An 18,254-nucleotide genomic window follows, 5' to 3' on the forward strand; every position below is an offset into this window, starting at 1 on the left:
ACTGGACCGCTAGCCACCCACCCACCTACACCCACCTAAGGGGAAGAGGAGGAGGAGGAGAGAGGAAGAGGAGGAGGGGCTGTGAGAAAGGGATAAAGAAGGGGTCATCATGTCGGAACGTCCCGTGGGAGTGGGAGCCTGCACTGGAGCTGAGACTGGGGGTTTGGGATTGGACCTGGGGTGGGGGAATGGACCCCGAGCTGGGACTGGAGGGACTGGGATTGGATCTGGGGTGGGGAATGGACCCCGAGCTGGTACTGGAGGGACTGTGATTGGACCTGGGGTGGGGAATGGACCCCGAGCTGGGACTGGAGGGACTGAGATTGGACCTGGGGTGGGGAATGGACCCGAGCTGGGACTGGAGGGACTGGGATTGGATCTGGGGTGGGGAATGGACCCCGAGCTGGGACTGGAGGGACTGGGATTGGATCTGGGGTGGGGAATGGACCCCGAGCTGGGACTGGAGGGACTGGGATTGGATCTGGGGTGGGGAATGGACCCCGAGCTGGGACTGGAGGGACTGGGATTGGACCTGGGGTGGGGAATGGACCCCGAGCTGGGACTGGAGGGACTGTGATTGGACCTGGGGTGGGGAATGGACCCCGAGCTGGGACTGGAGGGACTGGGATTGGATCTGGGGTGGGGAATGGACCCCGAGCTGGGACTGGAGGGACTGGGATTGGATCTGGGGTGGGGAATGGACCCCGAGCTGGGACTGGAGGGACTGGGATTGGATCTGGGGTGGGGAATGGACCCCGAGCTGGGACTGGAGGGACTGGGATTGGACCTGGGGTGGGGAATGGACCCCGAGCTGGGACTGGAGGGACTGGGATTGGACCTGGGGTGGGGAATGGACCCCGAGCTGGGACTGGAGTCAAAGGTTCAGGGCCTGTATCAGGCCCGGCATCCGGGACCAGGCAGGGTTCGGTGCGTCCCATCGGGGCCGAGGGGCTGGTCGCCCTGCTGGAGGGGGGTCTGGACAGCGTGTTGTTGATTGACAGCCGGCCCTTCGTAGAATTTAACTCCTCCCACATCCTGGAGGCGGTCAATGTGAACTGTTCAAAACTGATGAAGAGACGGCTGCAACAGGACAAGGTTCAGATCAACGAACTGCTGCAACACTCTGCTAAGAAGAAGGTGAGTTCCTGTATCAGAGAGTTTCTCTTTAACTAACTCTAACCCAGATCACTGATCTGCCAGGAGTCTAGGAGAGACAGGGAGTTTCTCTTTAACTAACTCTGACCCAGATCACTGATCTGCCAGGAGTCTAGGAGAGACAGGGAGTTTCTCTTTAACTAACTCTAACCCAGATCACTGATCTGCCAGGAGTCTAGGAGAGACAGGGAGTTTCTCTTTAACTAACTCTGACCCAGATCACTGATCTGCCAGGAGTCTAGGAGAGACAGGGAGTTTCTCTTTAACTAACTCTAACCCAGATCACTGATCTGCCAGGAGTCTAGGAGAGACAGGGAGTTTCTCTTTAACTAACTCTAACCCAGATCACTGATCTGCCAGGAGTCTAGGAGAGACAGGGAGTTTCTCTTTAACTAACTCTAACCCAGATCACTGATCTGCCAGGAGTCTAGGAGAGACAGGGAGTTTCTCTTTAACTAACTCTAACCCAGATCACTGATCAGCCAGGAGTCTAGGAGAGACAGGGAGTTTCTCTTTAACTAACTCTAACCCAGATCACTGATCTGCCAGGAGTCTAGGAGAGACAGGGAGTTTCTCTTTAACTAACTCTAACCCAGATCACTGATCAGCCAGGAGTCTAGGAGAGACAGGGAGTTTCTCTTTAACTAACTCTAACCCAGATCACTGATCTGCCAGGAGTCTAGGAGAGACAGGGAGTTTCTCTTTAACTAACTCTAACCCAGATCACTGATCTGCCAGGAGTCTAGGAGAGACAGGGAGTTTCTCTTTAACTAACTCTAACCCAGATCACTGATCTGCCAGGAGTCTAGGAGAGACAGGGAGTTTCTCTTTAACTAACTCTAACCCAGATCACTGATCAGCCAGGAGTCTAGGAGAGACAGGGAGTTTCTCTTTAACTAACTCTAACCCAGATCACTGATCTGCCAGGAGTCTAGGAGAGACAGGGAGTTTCTCTTTAACTAACTCTAACCCAGATCACTGATCTGCCAGGAGTCTAGGAGAGACAGGGAGTTTCTCTTTAACTAACTCTAACCCAGATCACTGATCAGCCAGGAGTCTAGGAGAGACAGGGAGTTTCTCTTTAACTAACTCTAACCCAGATCACTGATCTGCCAGGAGTCTCGGAGAGACGGGGAGTTTCACATGCAGAGCCAGGAGGAGATCTGACACACTCTCACTGACTTCAGACTGACATAATCCAGGAATCAGTTGTCTGAATCAGAGGGCATTATTATATTTTACAAAGATATTTACTGAGTGATGTTGTAGAATCCAGTCACTCCCCTCTCGTGGTTTGGCGACAGTTTGGAATAACAAGTTTTAAGGACGTCTGTCTGCTTGTTTTACGACTTAGGCAACATTTTCCTATGATTGTAAGTTGTAGTTAACTCTGTGCAATGAGGTAGAGAAATAACAACTTCTAGAAAGAGGTAGGGAAAGTAGAGCTTCTTAACGCGGTAGGGAAAGTAGAGCTTCTTAACGCGGTAGGGGAAAGTAGAGCTTCTTAACGCTGTAGGGAAAGTAGAGCTTCTTAACGCTGTAGGGAAAGTAGAGCTTCTTAACGCGGTAGGGAAAGTAGAGCTTCTTAACGCGTTACGGAAAGTAGAGCTTCTTAACGCGGTAGGGAAAGTAGAGCTTCTTAACGCGGTAGGGAAAGTAGAGCTTCTTAACGCGGTAGGGAAAGTAGAGCTTCTTAACGCTGTAGGGAAAGTAGAGCTTCTTAACGCGGTAGGGAAAGTAGAGCTTCTTAACGCGGTAGGGAAAGTAGAGCTTCTTAACGCGGTAGGGAAAGTAGAGCTTCTTAACGCGTTACGGAAAGTAGAGCTTCTTAACGCTGTAGGGAAAGTAGAGCTTCTTAACGCGGTAGGGAAAGTAGAGCTTCTTAACGCGGTAGGGAAAGTAGAGCTTCTTAACGCTGTAGGGAAAGTATAGCTTCTTAACGCGGTAGAGAAAGTAGAGCTTCTTAACGCGGTAGGGAAAGTTAAGCTTCTTAACGCGGTAGGGAAAGTAGAGCTTCTTAACGCGGTAGGGAAAGTTAAGCTTCTTAACGCGGTAGGGAAAGTAAAGCTTCTTAACGCGGTAGGGAAAGTAGAGCTTCTTAACGCTGTAGGGAAAGTAGAGCTTCTTAACGCGGTAGGGAAAGTAGAGCTTCTTAACGCGGTAGGGAAAGTAGAGCTTCTTAACGCGGTAGGGAAAGTAGAGCTTCTTAACGCGGTAGGGGAAGTAGAGCTTCTTAACGCGGTAGGGGAAGTATAGCTTCTTAACGCGGTAGAGAAAGTATAGCTTCTTAACGCGGTAGAGAAAGTATAGCTTCTTAACGCGGAAGGGAAAGTAGAGCTTCTTAACGCGGTAGGGAAAGTAGAGCTTCTTAACGCGGTAGGGAAAGTAGAGCTTCTTAACGCGTTACGGAAAGTAGAGCTTCTTAACGCGGTAGGGAAAGTAGAGCTTCTTAACGCGGTAGGGAAAGTAGAGCTTCTTAACGCGGTAGGGAAAGTAGAGCTTCTTAACGCTGTAGGGAAAGTAGAGCTTCTTAACGCGGTAGGGAAAGTAGAGCTTCTTAACGCGGTAGGGAAAGTAGAGCTTCTTAACGCGGTAGGGAAAGTAGAGCTTCTTAACGCGGTAGGGAAAGTAGAGCTTCTTAACGCGTTACGGAAAGTAGAGCTTCTTAACGCGGTAGGGAAAGTAGAGCTTCTTAACGCGGTAGGGAAAGTAGAGCTTCTTAACGCGGTAGGGAAAGTAGAGCTTCTTAACGCGGTAGGGAAAGTAGAGCTTCTTAACGCGGTAGGGAAAGTATAGCTTCTTAACGTGGTAGAGAAAGTAGAGCTTCTTAACGCGGTAGGGAAAGTTAAGCTTAACGCGGTAGGGAAAGTAGAGCTTCTTAACGCGGTAGGGAAAGTTAAGCTTCTTAACGCGGTAGGGAAAGTAGAGCTTCTTAACGCTGTAGGGAAAGTAGAGCTTCTTAACGCGGTAGGGAAAGTAGAGCTTCTTAACGCGATAGGGAAAGTAGAGCTTCTTAACACGGTAGGGAAAGTAGAGCTTCTTAACGCGGTAGGGGAAGTATAGCTTCTTAACGCGGTAGGGAAAGTATAGCTTCTTAACGCTGTAGGGAAAGTATAGCTTCTTAACACGGTAGAGAAAGTAGAGCTTCTTAACGCGGTAGGGAAAGTTAAGCTCCTTAACGCGGTAGGGAAATTAGAGCTTCTTAACGCGGTAGGGAAAGTAGAGCTTCTTAACGCGGTAGGGAAAGTAGAGCTTCTTAACGCGGTAGGGAAAGTAGAGCTTCTTAACGCGGTAGGGAAAGTAGAGCTTCTTAACGCGGTAGGGAAAGTAGAGCTTCTTAACGCGGTAGGGAAAGTAGAGCTTCTTAACGCGGTAGGGAAAGTAGAGCTTCTTAACGCGGTAGGGAAAGTAGAGCTTCTTAACGCGGTAGGGAAAGTAGAGCTTCTTAACGCGGTAGGGAAAGTAGAGCTTCTTAACGCGGTAGGGAAAGTAGAGCTTCTTAACGCGGTAGGGAAAGTAGAGCTTCTTAACGCGGTAGGGAAAGTAGAGCTTCTTAACGCGGTAGGGAAAGTAGAGCTTCTTAACGCGGTAGGGAAAGTAGAGCTTCTTAACGCGGTAGGGAAAGTAGAGCTTCTTAACGCGGTAGGGAAAGTAGAGCTTCCTTGAGTGTGTTGAATTCTGAGCTGCTACCAAGCCACAGAGGTCCTTAGTGGAAATAGTCTGAGGGTCATCTGAGGCTCAGGGACTGAGAGAGACAGGTACTTACACACTTCCATTTCCATCTGCTCAAACAGGGCTCTTTAGGTCTGTGTTCTGCCTCCAGTTAGCAACATGACAGACAGACAATATACTCAACAATCACGTCATTAAGGCTGAAGTTGTGAGGGGTCTTCACTGTGTCGGTGCAGCTCTCAGACTTCAGACCAAAGTCAAAGAGCCAGATACAGATGAAACTGTTTCAGTATCTGGATGGCTCATCTTCCTCCTCCTCCCCCTCCTCTTCCTCTTCCTCCTCTTCCTCCTCTTCCTCTCCCTCTTCCTCCTCTTTCTCTCCCTCTTCCTCTTCCTCCTCTTCCTACTCTCCCTCTCCCTCCTCCTCCTCTCCCTCTTTCTCCTCCTCCCCCTCCTCTTCCTCTTCCTCCTCTTCCTCCTCTCCCTCTTCCTCCTCCTCCTCTTTCTCTCCCTCTTCCTCCTCCTCCTCTCCCTCTTCCTCCTCCTCCTCTTTCTCTTCCTCCTCCACCTGCTCCTCCTCTTCCTCCTCCTCCACCTGCTCCTCCTCCTCTTCCTCCTCCTCCACCTGCTCCTCCTCCATCTCCTCCACCTGCAACCTCCTCCCCTCCTCCTCTTCCTCCTCCTCCACCTGCCTCTCCTCCTCCTCATCTTCCTCCTCCTCTTCTTCCTTCTCTTCCTCCACCTGCTCCTCCTCCTCTTCCTCCTCCTCCTCATCATCATCTCTCCTTTACTGTTGTCAAGACACATCTTGAGGCTGAAACACACTACAGGATTTGAACCATTGGAGATACTATCCCATTGAGCGATTCAGTCCAGCCAAATCCTAGTGAACTAGTAATCGGTGTAGTACACACACCTGGTGGCACCTCCGGGCGGTACGATTGGACAATTGGGTGAGAATCGGGCTATATTTGCTGTGCAGGTTTGCGCATGTTCAGTAAGGAAATCATCGTGGCAACCGAGGAAGGTACCGCGTTCCATGTATGGGCATTGTTATGCTCCGAAAAATAAATTTACTTTGACATGTTAGTCATTTAGCAGACGCCCTCAGAGAGACTTACAGTCAGTACATTCATCTCCAGATATCTAGGTGGACCAGTCATAGTCAGCTAGGTGGACCAGTCATAGTCAGTACATTCACCTCCAGATAGCTAGGTGGACCAGTCATAGTCAGTACATTCATCTCCAGATAGCTAGGTGGACCAGTCATAGTCAGTACATTCATCTCCAGATAGCTAGGTGGACCAGTCATAGTCAGTACATTCACCTCCAGATAGCTAGGTGGACCAGTCATAGTCAGTACATTCATCTGCAGATAGCTAGGTGGACCAGTCATAGTCAGGACATTCATCTTCAGATAGCTAGGAGGGACAACCACATATCACAGTCATAGTCAGTACATTCATCTTCAGATAGCTAGGTGGACCAGTCATAGTCAGTACATTCATCTGCAGATAGCTCAGTGGACCAGTCATAGTCAGCACATTCATCTGCAGATAGCTAGGTGGACCAGTCATAGTCAGCACATTCATCTACAGATAGCTAGGTGGACCAGTCATAGTCAGTACATTCATCTTCAGATAGCTAGGTGGACCAGTCATAGTCAGCACATTCATCTCCAGATAGCTAGGTGGACCAGTCATAGTCAGTACATTCATCTCCAGATAGCTAGGTGGACCAGTCATAGTCAGTACATTCATCTCCAGATAGCTAGGTGGACCAGTCATAGTCAGTACATTCATCTTCAGATAGCTAGGAGGACCAGTCAGTACATTCATCTTCAGATAGCTAGGAGGACCAGTCATAGTCAGTACATTCATCTCCAGATAGCTAGGTGGACCAGTCATAGTCAGCACATTAATCTTCAGATAGCTAGGTGGACCAGTCATAGTCAGCACATTCATCTCCAGATAGCTAGGTGGACCAGTCATAGTCAGTACATTCATCTCCAGATAGCTAGGTGGACCAGTCATAGTCAGTACATTCATCTCCAGATAGCTAGGTGGACCAGTCATAGTCAGTACATTCATCTCCAGATAGCTAGGTGGACCAGTCATAGTCAGTACATTCATCTTCAGATAGCTAGGTGGACCAGTCATAGTCAGCACATTCATCTCCAGATAGCTAGGTGGACCAGTCATAGTCAGTACATTCATCTCCAGATAGCTAGGTGGACCAGTCATAGTCAGTACATTCATCTCCAGATAGCTAGGTGGACCAGTCATAGTCAGAACATTAATCTTTAGATAGCTAGGTGGACCAGTCATAGTCAGTACATTCATCTCCAGATAGCTAGGTGGACCAGTCATAGTCAGTACATTCATCTCCAGATAGCTAGGTGGACCAGTCATAGTCAGTACATTCATCTTCAGATAGCTAGGTGGACCAGTCATAGTCAGGACATTCATCTCCAGATAGCTAGGTGGACCAGTCATAGTCAGGACATTCATCTTCAGATAGCTAGGTGGACCAGTCATAGTCAGTACATTCATCTTCAGATAGCTAGGTGGACCAGTCATAGTCAGTACATTCATCTCCAGATAGCTAGGTGGACCAGTCATAGTCAGTACATTCATCTTCAGATAGCTAGGTGGACCAGTCATAGTCAGTACATTCATCTTCAGATAGCTAGGTGGACCAGTCATAGTCAGTACATTCATCTCCAGATAGCTAGGTGGACCAGTCATAGTCAGGACATTCATCTTCAGATAGCTAGGTGGACCAGTCATAGTCAGTACATTCATCTTCAGATAGCTAGGTGGACCAGTCATAGTCAGTACATTCATCTCCAGATAGCTAGGTGGACCAGTCATAGTCAGTACATTCATCTCCAGATAGCTAGGTGGACCAGTCATAGTCAGTACATTCATCTCCAGATAGCTAGGTGGACCAGTCATAGTCAGGACATTCATCTTCAGATAGCTAGGTGGACCAGTCATAGTCAGTACATTCATCTTCAGATAGCTAGGTGGACCAGTCATAGTCAGTACATTCATCTCCAGATAGCTAGGTGGACCAGTCATAGTCAGGACATTCATCTTCAGATAGCTAGGTGGACCAGTCATAGTCAGTACATTCATCTCCAGATAGCTAGATGGACCAGTCATAGTCAGTACATTCATCTCCAGATAGCTAGGTGGACCAGTCATAGTCAGGACATTCATCAGATAGCTAGGTGGACCAGTCATAGTCAGTACATTCATCTTCAGATAGCTAGGTGGACCAGTCATAGTCAGTACATTCATCTCCAGATAGCTAGGTGGACCAGTCATAGTCAGTACATTCATCTCCAGATAGCTAGGTGGACCAGTCATAGTCAGTACATTCATCTCCAGATAGCTAGGTGGACCAGTCATAGTCAGTACATTCATCTCCAGATAGCTAGGTGGACCAGTCATAGTCAGCACATTCATCTCCAGATAGCTAGGTGGACCAGTCATAGTCAGTACATTCATCTCCAGATAGCTAGGTGGACCAGTCATAGTCAGTACATTCATCTCCAGATAGCTAGGTGGACCAGTCATAGTCAGTACATTCATCTCCAGATAGCTAGGTGGACCAGTCATAGTCAGTACATTCATCTCCAGATAGCTAGGTGGACCAGTCATAGTCAGTACATTCATCTTCAGATAGCTAGGTGGACCAGTCATAGTCAGTACATTCATCTCCAGATAGCTAGGTGGACCAGTCATAGTCAGGACATTCATTTACAGATAGCTAGGTGGACCAGTCATAGTCAGGACATTCATCTCCAGATAGCTAGGTGAACCAGTCATAGTCAGGACATTCATCTTCAGATAGCTAGGTGGACCAGTCATAGTCAGTACATTCATCTTCAGATAGCTAGGTGGACCAGTCATAGTCAGTACATTCATCTCCAGATAGCTAGGTGGACCAGTCATAGTCAGTACATTCATCTTCAGATAGCTAGGTGGACCAGTCATAGTCAGTACATTCATCTCCAGATAGCTAGGTGGACCAGTCATAGTCAGTACATTCATCTCCAGATAGCTAGGTGGACCAGTCATAGTCAGTACATTCATCTCCAGATAGCTAGGTGGACCAGTCATAGTCAGTACATTCATCTCCAGATAGCTAGGTGGACCAGTCATAGTCAGTACATTCATCTCCAGATAGCTAGGTGGACCAGTCATAGTCAGTACATTCATCTCCAGATAGCTAGGTGGACCAGTCATAGTCAGTACATTCATCTCCAGATAGCTAGGTGGACCAGTCATAGTCAGTACATTCATCTCCAGATAGCTAGGTGGACCAGTCATAGTCAGTACATTCATCTCCAGATAGCTAGGTGGACCAGTCATAGTCAGTACATTCATCTCCAGATAGCTAGGTGGACCAGTCATAGTCAGTACATTCATCTCCAGATAGCTAGGTGGACCAGTCATAGTCAGTACATTCATCTCCAGATAGCTAGGTGGACCAGTCATAGTCAGCACATTCATCTCCAGATAGCTAGGTGGACCAGTCATAGTCAGCACATTCATCTCCAGATAGCTAGGTGGACCAGTCATAGTCAGTACATTCATCTTCAGATAGCTAGGTGGACCAGTCATAGTCAGTACATTCATCTCCAGATAGCTAGGTGGACCAGTCATAGTCAGTACATTCATCTCCAGATAGCTAGGTGGACCAGTCATAGTCAGTACATTCATCTTCAGATAGCTAGGTGGACCAGTCATAGTCAGTACATTCATCTTCAGATAGCTAGGTGGACCAGTCATAGTCAGTACATTCATCTCCAGATAGCTAGGTGGACCAGTCATAGTCAGTACATTCATCTCCAGATAGCTAGGTGGACCAGTCATAGTCAGTACATTCATCTTCAGATAGCTAGGTGGACCAGTCATAGTCAGTACATTCATCTTCAGATAGCTAGGTGGACCAGTCATAGTCAGTACATTCATCTTCAGATAGCTAGGTGGACCAGTCATAGTCAGTAAAGTATCTGTCAGCTAAGTTAGAGCTAGTAAGGGTGGGAGGGGATTATTTAATATACTCTTTGAAGAGGTTTCAGATGTTTTCAGAAGATGTCCTCGTTTCACGGAGAAGCTGGTTCCACCATTGGGGTACCAGGACAGAGAAGAGCTTGGACTGGGACAGTGTGAGACATAGGATGCGAAAAGGTAGGAGAGTGAGGTCGAAGAGGCAGAATTAGGAGACCGGAAGGAGAAGGATTTAGCAGAAGGGGAGAGATGATAGGATAGAAGAGGAGAGAGTAGTGGAGAGAGAGAGACCATCTGGGTAGGGGCTGAGTGGTTAGAGATGATAGGATAGAAGAGGAGAGAGTAGTAGGAGAGAGCGAGAGACCATCTGGGTAGGGGCTGAGTGGTTAGAGATGATAGGATAGATGAGAGAGTAGTAGGAGAGAGAGAGAGACCATCTGGGTAGGGGCTGAGTGGTTAGAGATGATAGGATAGATGAGAGAGTAGTAGGAGAGAGAGAGAGACCATCTGGGTAGGGGCTGAGTGGTTAGAGATGATAGGATAGAAGAGGAGAGTAGTAGGAGAGAGAGAGAGACCATCTGGGTAGGGGCTGAGTGGTTAGAGATGATAGGATAGAAGAGGAGAGAGTAGTGGGAGAGAGCGAGAGACCATCTGGGTAGGGGCTGAGTGGTTAGAGATGATAGGATAGAAGAGGAGAGAGTAGTGGGAGAGCGAGACCATCTGGGTAGGGGCTGAGTGGTTAGAGATGATAGGATAGATGAGAGAGTAGTAGGAGAGAGAGAGACCATCTGGGTAGGGGCTGAGTGGTTAGAGATGATAGGATAGTAGAGGGGTAGTGGGAGAGTGTGTCAGTCGGTGCGTGACTGTGTAGGGTGAGTGGTTAGAGTTGGAAAGGGAGACAGAAAGGAGAACAAAGTAGTGATCAGAGAGAGACCTGGAGAGGTGTTGCAGTGAGGTGAGTAGGTGAGCAGCCTCTAGTAAAGATGAGGACAAGCGTATTGCTTGTAACCAGCAGGTAGCCTAGTGGTTAGAGCGTTGGACTAGTAACCAGCAGGTAGCCTAGTGGTAAGAGCAGGTAGCCTAGTGGTTAGAGCATTGGACTAGTAACCAGCAGGCAGATTAGTGGTTAGAGTATTGGACCGGTAACCAGAAGGTAGCCTAGTCGTTAGATCGTTGGACTAGTAACCAGCAGGTAGCCTAGTGGTTAGAGAGTTGGACTAGTAACCAGCAGGTAGCCTAGTGGTTAGAGCGTTGGACTAGTAACCAGCAGGTAGCCTAGTGGTTAGAGCGTTGGACCAGTAACCAGCAGGTAGCCTAGTGGTTAGAGCGTTGGCCCAGTAACCAGCAGGTAGCCTAGTCGTTAGATCGTTGGACTAGTAACCAGCAGGTAGCCTAGTGGTTAGAGAGTTGGACTAGTAACCAGCAGGTAGCCTAGTGGTTAGAGCGTTGGACCAGTAACCAGCAGGCAGCCTAGTGGTTAGAGCGTTGGACTAGTAACCAGCAGGTAGCCTAGTGGTTAGAGTGTTGGACTAGTAACCAGCAGGTAGCCTAGTGGTTAGAGCGTTGGACTAGTAACCAGCAGGTAGCCTAGTGGTTAGAGCGTTGGACTAGTAACCAGCAGGTAGCCTAGTGGTTAGAGCGTTGGACTAGTAACCAGCAGGTAGCCTAATGGTTAGAGTGTTGGACCAGTAACCAGCAGGTAGCCTAGTGGTTAGAGCGTTGGACTAGTAACCAGCAGGTAGCCTAGTGGTTAGAGCGTTGGACTAGTAACCAGCAGGTAGCCTAGTGGTTAGAGCGTTGGACTAGTAACCAGCAGGTAGCCTAGTGGTTAGAGTGTTGGACCAGTAACCAGCAGGTAGCCTAGTGGTTAGAGCGTTGGACTAGTAACCAGCAGGTAGCCTAGTGGTTCGAGCGTTGGACCAGTAACCAGCAGGTAGCCTAGTGGTTAGAGCGTTGGACTAGTAACCAGCAGGTAGCCTAGTGGTTAGAGCGTTGGACTAGTAACCAGCAGGTAGCCTAGTGGTTAGAGCGTTGGACCAGTAACCAGCAGGTAGCCTAGTGGTTAGAGCGTTGGACTAGTAACCAGCAGGTAGCCTAGTGGTTAGAGCGTTGGACTAGTAACCATCAGGTAGCCTAGTGCTTAGAGCGTTGGACTAGTAACCAGCAGGTAGCCTAGTGGTTAGAGCGTTGGACCAGTAACCAGCAGGTAGCCTAGTGGTTAGAGCGTTGGACTAGTAACCAGCAGGTAGCCTAGTGGTTAGAGCGTTGGACCAGTAACCAGCAGGTAGCCTAGTGGTTAGAGCGTTGGACTAGTAACCAGCAGGTAGCCTAGTGGTTAGAGCGTTGGACTAGTAACCGAAAGGTTGCAATATAGAATCCCTGAGATGAAAGGTACAAATCTGTCTTTCTGACCCTGAACAAGGCAGTTAACCCACTGTTCCTAGACCAGTTAACCCACTGTTCCTAGGCAGTTAACCCACTGTTCCTAGGCAGTTAACCCACTGTTCCTAGACCAGTTAACCTACTGTTCCTAGACCAGTTAACCTACTGTTCCTAGACCAGTTAACCCACTGTTCCTAGACCAGTTAACCCACTGTTCCTAGACCAGTTAACCCACTGTTCCTAGACCAGTTAACCCACTGTTCCTAGACCAGTTAACCCACTGTTTTTAGACCAGTTCACCCACTGTTCCTAGACCAGTTAACCCACTGTTCCTAGACCAGTTAACCCACTGTTCCTAGACCAGTTAACCCACTGTTCCTAGACCAGTTAACCCACTGTTCCTAGACCAGTTAACCCACTGTTCCTAGGCAGTTAACCCACTGTTCCTAGGCAGTTAACCCACTGTTCCTAGACCAGTTAACCTACTGTTCCTAGACCAGTTAACCTACTGTTCCACGACCAGTTAACCCACTGTTCCTAGACCAGTTAACCCACTGTTCCTAGACCAGTTAACCCACTGTTCCTAGACCAGTTAACCCACTGTTTTTAGACCAGTTCACCCACTGTTCCTAGACCAGTTAACCCACTGTTCCTAGACCAGTTAACCCACTGTTCCTAGACCAGTTAACCCACTGTTCCTAGACCAGTTAACCCACTGTTCCTAGACCAGTTAACCCACTGTTCCTAGACCAGTTAACCCACTGTTCCTAGACCAGTTAACCCACTGTTCCTAGACCAGTTACCCCACTGTTCCTAGACCAGTTACCCCACCGTTCCTAGACCAGTTACCCCACCGTTCCTAGACCAGTTAACCCACTGTTCCTAGACCAGTTAACCCACTGTTCCTAGACCAGTTAACCCACTGTTCCTAGACCAGTTAACCCACTGTTCCTAGACCAGTTAACCCACTGTTCCTAGACCAGTTAACTCACTGTTCCTTAGACCAGTTAACTCACTGTTCCTTAGACCAGTTAACCCACTGTTCCTAGACCAGTTACCCCACCGTTCCTAGACCAGTTAACCCACTGTTCCTAGACCAGTTAACCCACTGTTCCTAGACCAGTTAACCCACTGTTCCTAGACCAGTTAACCCACTGTTCCTAGACCAGTTAACCCACTGTTCCTAGACCAGTTAACCCACTGTTCCTAGACCAGTTAACCCACTGTTCCTAGACCAGTTAACTCACTGTTCCTTAGACCAGTTAACTCACTGTTCCTTAGACCAGTTAACCCACTGTTCCTAGACCAGTTAACTCACTGTTCCTTAGACCAGTTAACTCACTGTTCCTTAGACCAGTTAACCCACTGTTCCTAGACCAGTTAACCCACTGTTCCTAGACCAGTTAACCTACTGTTCCTAGACCAGTTAACCCACTGTTCCTAGACCAGTTAACCCACTGTTCCTAGACCAGTTAACCCACTGTTCCTAGACCAGTTAACCCACTGTTCCTAGACCAGTTAACCCACTGTTCCTAGACCAGTTAACCCACTGCTCCTAGACCAGTTAACCCACTGTTCCTAGACCAGTTAACCCACTGTTCCTAGACCAGTTAACCCACTGCTCCTAGACCAGTTAACCCACTGTTCCTAGACCAGTTAACCCACTGTTCCTAGACCAGTTAACCCACTGTTCCTAGACCAGTTAACCCACTGTTCCTAGACCAGTTAACCCACTGTTCCTAGGTCGTCATAGTAAATAAGTATTTGTTCTTAACTGACTCGTTAAATAAAATAATAAATAAAATATTCAACATGTATAGAAGTTATTGGGGTGCCTTAAGTGCCAGTAGAGTTCTCGGGAGCCCATCAACCTGGGCTATGTGCTTCCAGGTTAGGTTTGCTCCGATTTCTTCCCATTTGGAAAAGATCTCCATGAGCTGTTGGTAGCCTGCAGTTGGGGAATAACAACATGTAATGTACATCAGGCTTTAGTCTACAGGAGGACTCAAATCATATCTATTCATAGCAGTGGAAACTGGATATCAACAAGCTATTTAGGTCAGGTGTGTGTGTGTGTGTGTGTGTGTGTGTGTGTGTGTGTGTGTGTGTGTGTGTGTGTGTGTGTGTGTGTGTGTGTGTGTGTGTGTGTGTGTGTGTGTGTGTGTGTGTGTGTGTGTGTGTGTGTGTGTGTGTGTTCAAGGGCACCGCAGCGGTACTTTCCACCCTAGAATAGGACCATAGAACTATAAACCACACGATCACTCTGTTTCCAACCGGTTATACAGGACATATCACCATGACTGGTACATGACATATCAACCTGACTGGTACAGGACATATCAACCTGACTGGTACAGGACATATCAACATGACATATCAACATGACTGGTACATGACATATCAACATGAATGGTACAGGACATATCAACCTGACTGGTACAGGACATATCAACCTGACTGGTACAGGACATATCACCCTGACTGGTACAGGACATATCACCCTGACTGGTACAGGACATATCACCCTGACTGGTACAGGACATATCAACATGAATGGTACAGGACATATCACCCTGACTGGTACAGGACATATCACCCTGACTGGTACAGGACATATCAACATGAATGGTACAGGACATATCACCCTGACTGGTACAGGACATATCACCCTGACTGGTACAGGACATATCAACATGACTGGTACAGGACATATCAACATGACTGGTACAGGACATATCACCATGACATATCAACATGACTGGTACAGGACATATCAACATGACTGGTACAGGACATATCAACATGACTGGTACAGGACATATCACCATGACATATCAACCTGACTGGTACAGGACATATCAACATGACATATCAACATGACTGGTACAGGACATATCAACCTGACTGGTACAGGACATATCAACATGACTGGTACATGACATATCAACATGACATATCAACCTGACTGGTACATGACATATCACCATGACTGGTACAGGACATATCACCATGACTGGTACAGGACATATCAACATGACTGGTACAGGACATATCAACATGACTGGTACAGGACATATCAACATGACTGGTACAGGACATATCAACATGACTGGTACAGGACATATCAACATGACTGGTACATGACATATCAACATGACTGGTACAGGACATATCAACATGACTGGTACAGGACATATCAACATGACATATCAACATGACTGGTACAGGACATATCAACATGACTGGTACAGGACATATCAACATGACTGGTACAGGACATATCAACATGACTGGTACAGGACATATCAACATGACTGGTACAGGACATATCAACATGACTGGTACAGGACATATCAACATGACTGGTACAGGACATATCAACCTGACATATCACCATGACTGGTACAGGACATATCACCATGACTGGTACATGACATATCAACCTGACATATCACCATGACTGGTACAGGACATATCAACATGACATATCAACATGACTGGTACATGACATATCAACATGATATATCAACATGACTGGTACAGGACATATCAACATGACTGGTACAGGACATATCACCATGACTGGTACAGGACATATCACCATGACTGGTACAGGACATATCAACATGACTGGTACAGGACATATCAACATGACTGGTACATGACATATCACCATGACTGGTACATGACATATTACCATGACTGGTACAGGACATATCAACCTGACATATCACCATGACTGGTACAGGACATATCAACATGACTGGTACATGACATATCACCATGACTGGTACATGACATATCACCATGACTGGTACATGACATATCAACATGACTGGTACAGGACATATCAACCTGACTGGTACAGGACATATCAACATGACTGGTACATGACATATCACCATGACTGGTACAGGACATATCAACCTGACTGGTACATGACATATCACCATGACTGGTACATGACATATCAACCTGACTGGTACAGGACATATCAACCTGACTGGTACAGGACATATCAACATGACTGGTACAGGACATATCAACATGACATATCAACCTGACTGGTACAGGACATATCAACCTGACTGGTACAGGACATATCAACCTGACTGGTACAGGACATATCAACCTGACTGGTACAGGACATATCAACCTGACTGGTACAGGACATATCACCATGACTGGTACATGACATATCAACCTGACTGGTACATGACATATCAACCTGACTGGTACAGGACATATCACCATGACTGGTACATGACATATCAACCTGGCTGGTACAGGACATATCAACCTGACTGGTACATGACATATCAACCTGACTGGTACAGGACATATCACCATGACTGGTACAGGACATATCAACATGACTGGTACAGGACATATCAACATGACTGGTACAGGACATATCAACCTGACTGGTACAGGACATATCAACCTGACTGGTACAGGACATATCAACCTGACTGGTACAGGACACATCAACCTGACTGGTACATGACACATCAACCTGACTGGTACATGACATATCACCATGACTGGTACAGGACATATCAACATGACTGGTACATGACATATCAACCTGACATATCAACCTGACTGGTACAGGACATATCACCATGACTGGTACAGGACATATCAACATGACTGGTACAGGACATATCAACCTGACATATCAACCTGACTGGTACAGGACATATCACCATGACTGGTACATGACATATCAACCTGGCTGGTACAGGACATATCAACATGACTGGTACAGGACATATCAACCTGACTGGTACAGGACATATCAACCTGACTGGTACAGGACATATCAACATGACTGGTACATGACATATCAACATGACTGGTACAGGACATATCAACCTGACTGGTACAGGACATATCAACCTGACTGATACAGGACATATCAACATGACTGGTACATGACATATCAACATGACTGGTACATGACATATCAACATGACTGGTACAGGACATATCACCATGACTGGTACATGACATATCAACCTGGCTGGTACAGGACATATCAACCTGACTGGTACATGACATATCAACCTGACTGGTACAGGACATATCACCATGACTGGTACAGGACATATCAACATGACTGGTACAGGACATATCAACATGACTGGTACAGGACATATCAACCTGACTGGTACAGGACATATCAACCTGACTGGTACAGGACATATCAACCTGACTGGTACAGGACACATCAACCTGACTGGTACATGACACATCAACCTGACTGGTACATGACATATCACCATGACTGGTACAGGACATATCAACATGACTGGTACAGGACATATCAACCTGACATATCAACCTGACTGGTACATGACATATCACCATGACTGGTACAGGACATATCAACATGACTGGTACAGGACATATCAACCTGACATATCAACCTGACTGGTACAGGACATATCACCATGACTGGTACATGACATATCAACCTGGCTGGTACAGGACATATCAACATGACTGGTACAGGACATATCAACCTGACTGGTACAGGACATATCAACCTGACTGGTACAGGACATATCAACATGACTGGTACATGACATATCAACATGACTGGTACAGGACATATCAACCTGACTGGTACAGGACATATCAACCTGACTGATACAGGACATATCAACATGACTGGTACATGACATATCAACATGACTGGTACATGACATATCAACATGACTGGTACAGGACATATCAACCTGACATATCAACATGACTGGTACAGGACATATCAACCTGACTGGTACAGGACATATCAACATGACTGGTACAGGGCATATCACCATGACTGGTACATGACATATCAACATGATTGGTACAGGACATATCAACATGACTGGTACATGACATATCAACCTGACTGGTACAGGACATATCAACATGACATATCAACCTGACTGGTACAGGACATATCAACCTGACTGGTACAGGACATATCAACCTGACTGGTACATGACATATCAACCTGACTGGTAC

The 18,254-nt window shown here is 47.1% G+C and overlaps 1 pseudogene; it reads left to right on the top strand.

Moving 5' to 3' along the window:
• Positions 1-109: 109 nt before the first annotated feature.
• The window catches only part of LOC118383387 (dual specificity protein phosphatase 16-like), a 38,573-nt pseudogene continuing 20,428 nt past the window's right edge, over positions 110-18,254 (top strand).

The sequence above is a fragment of the Oncorhynchus keta genome, unplaced genomic scaffold (genome assembly GCF_023373465.1).
Source record: "Oncorhynchus keta strain PuntledgeMale-10-30-2019 unplaced genomic scaffold, Oket_V2 Un_contig_24430_pilon_pilon, whole genome shotgun sequence".
In the NCBI taxonomy this organism is placed as follows: Eukaryota; Metazoa; Chordata; class Actinopteri; order Salmoniformes; family Salmonidae; genus Oncorhynchus; species Oncorhynchus keta.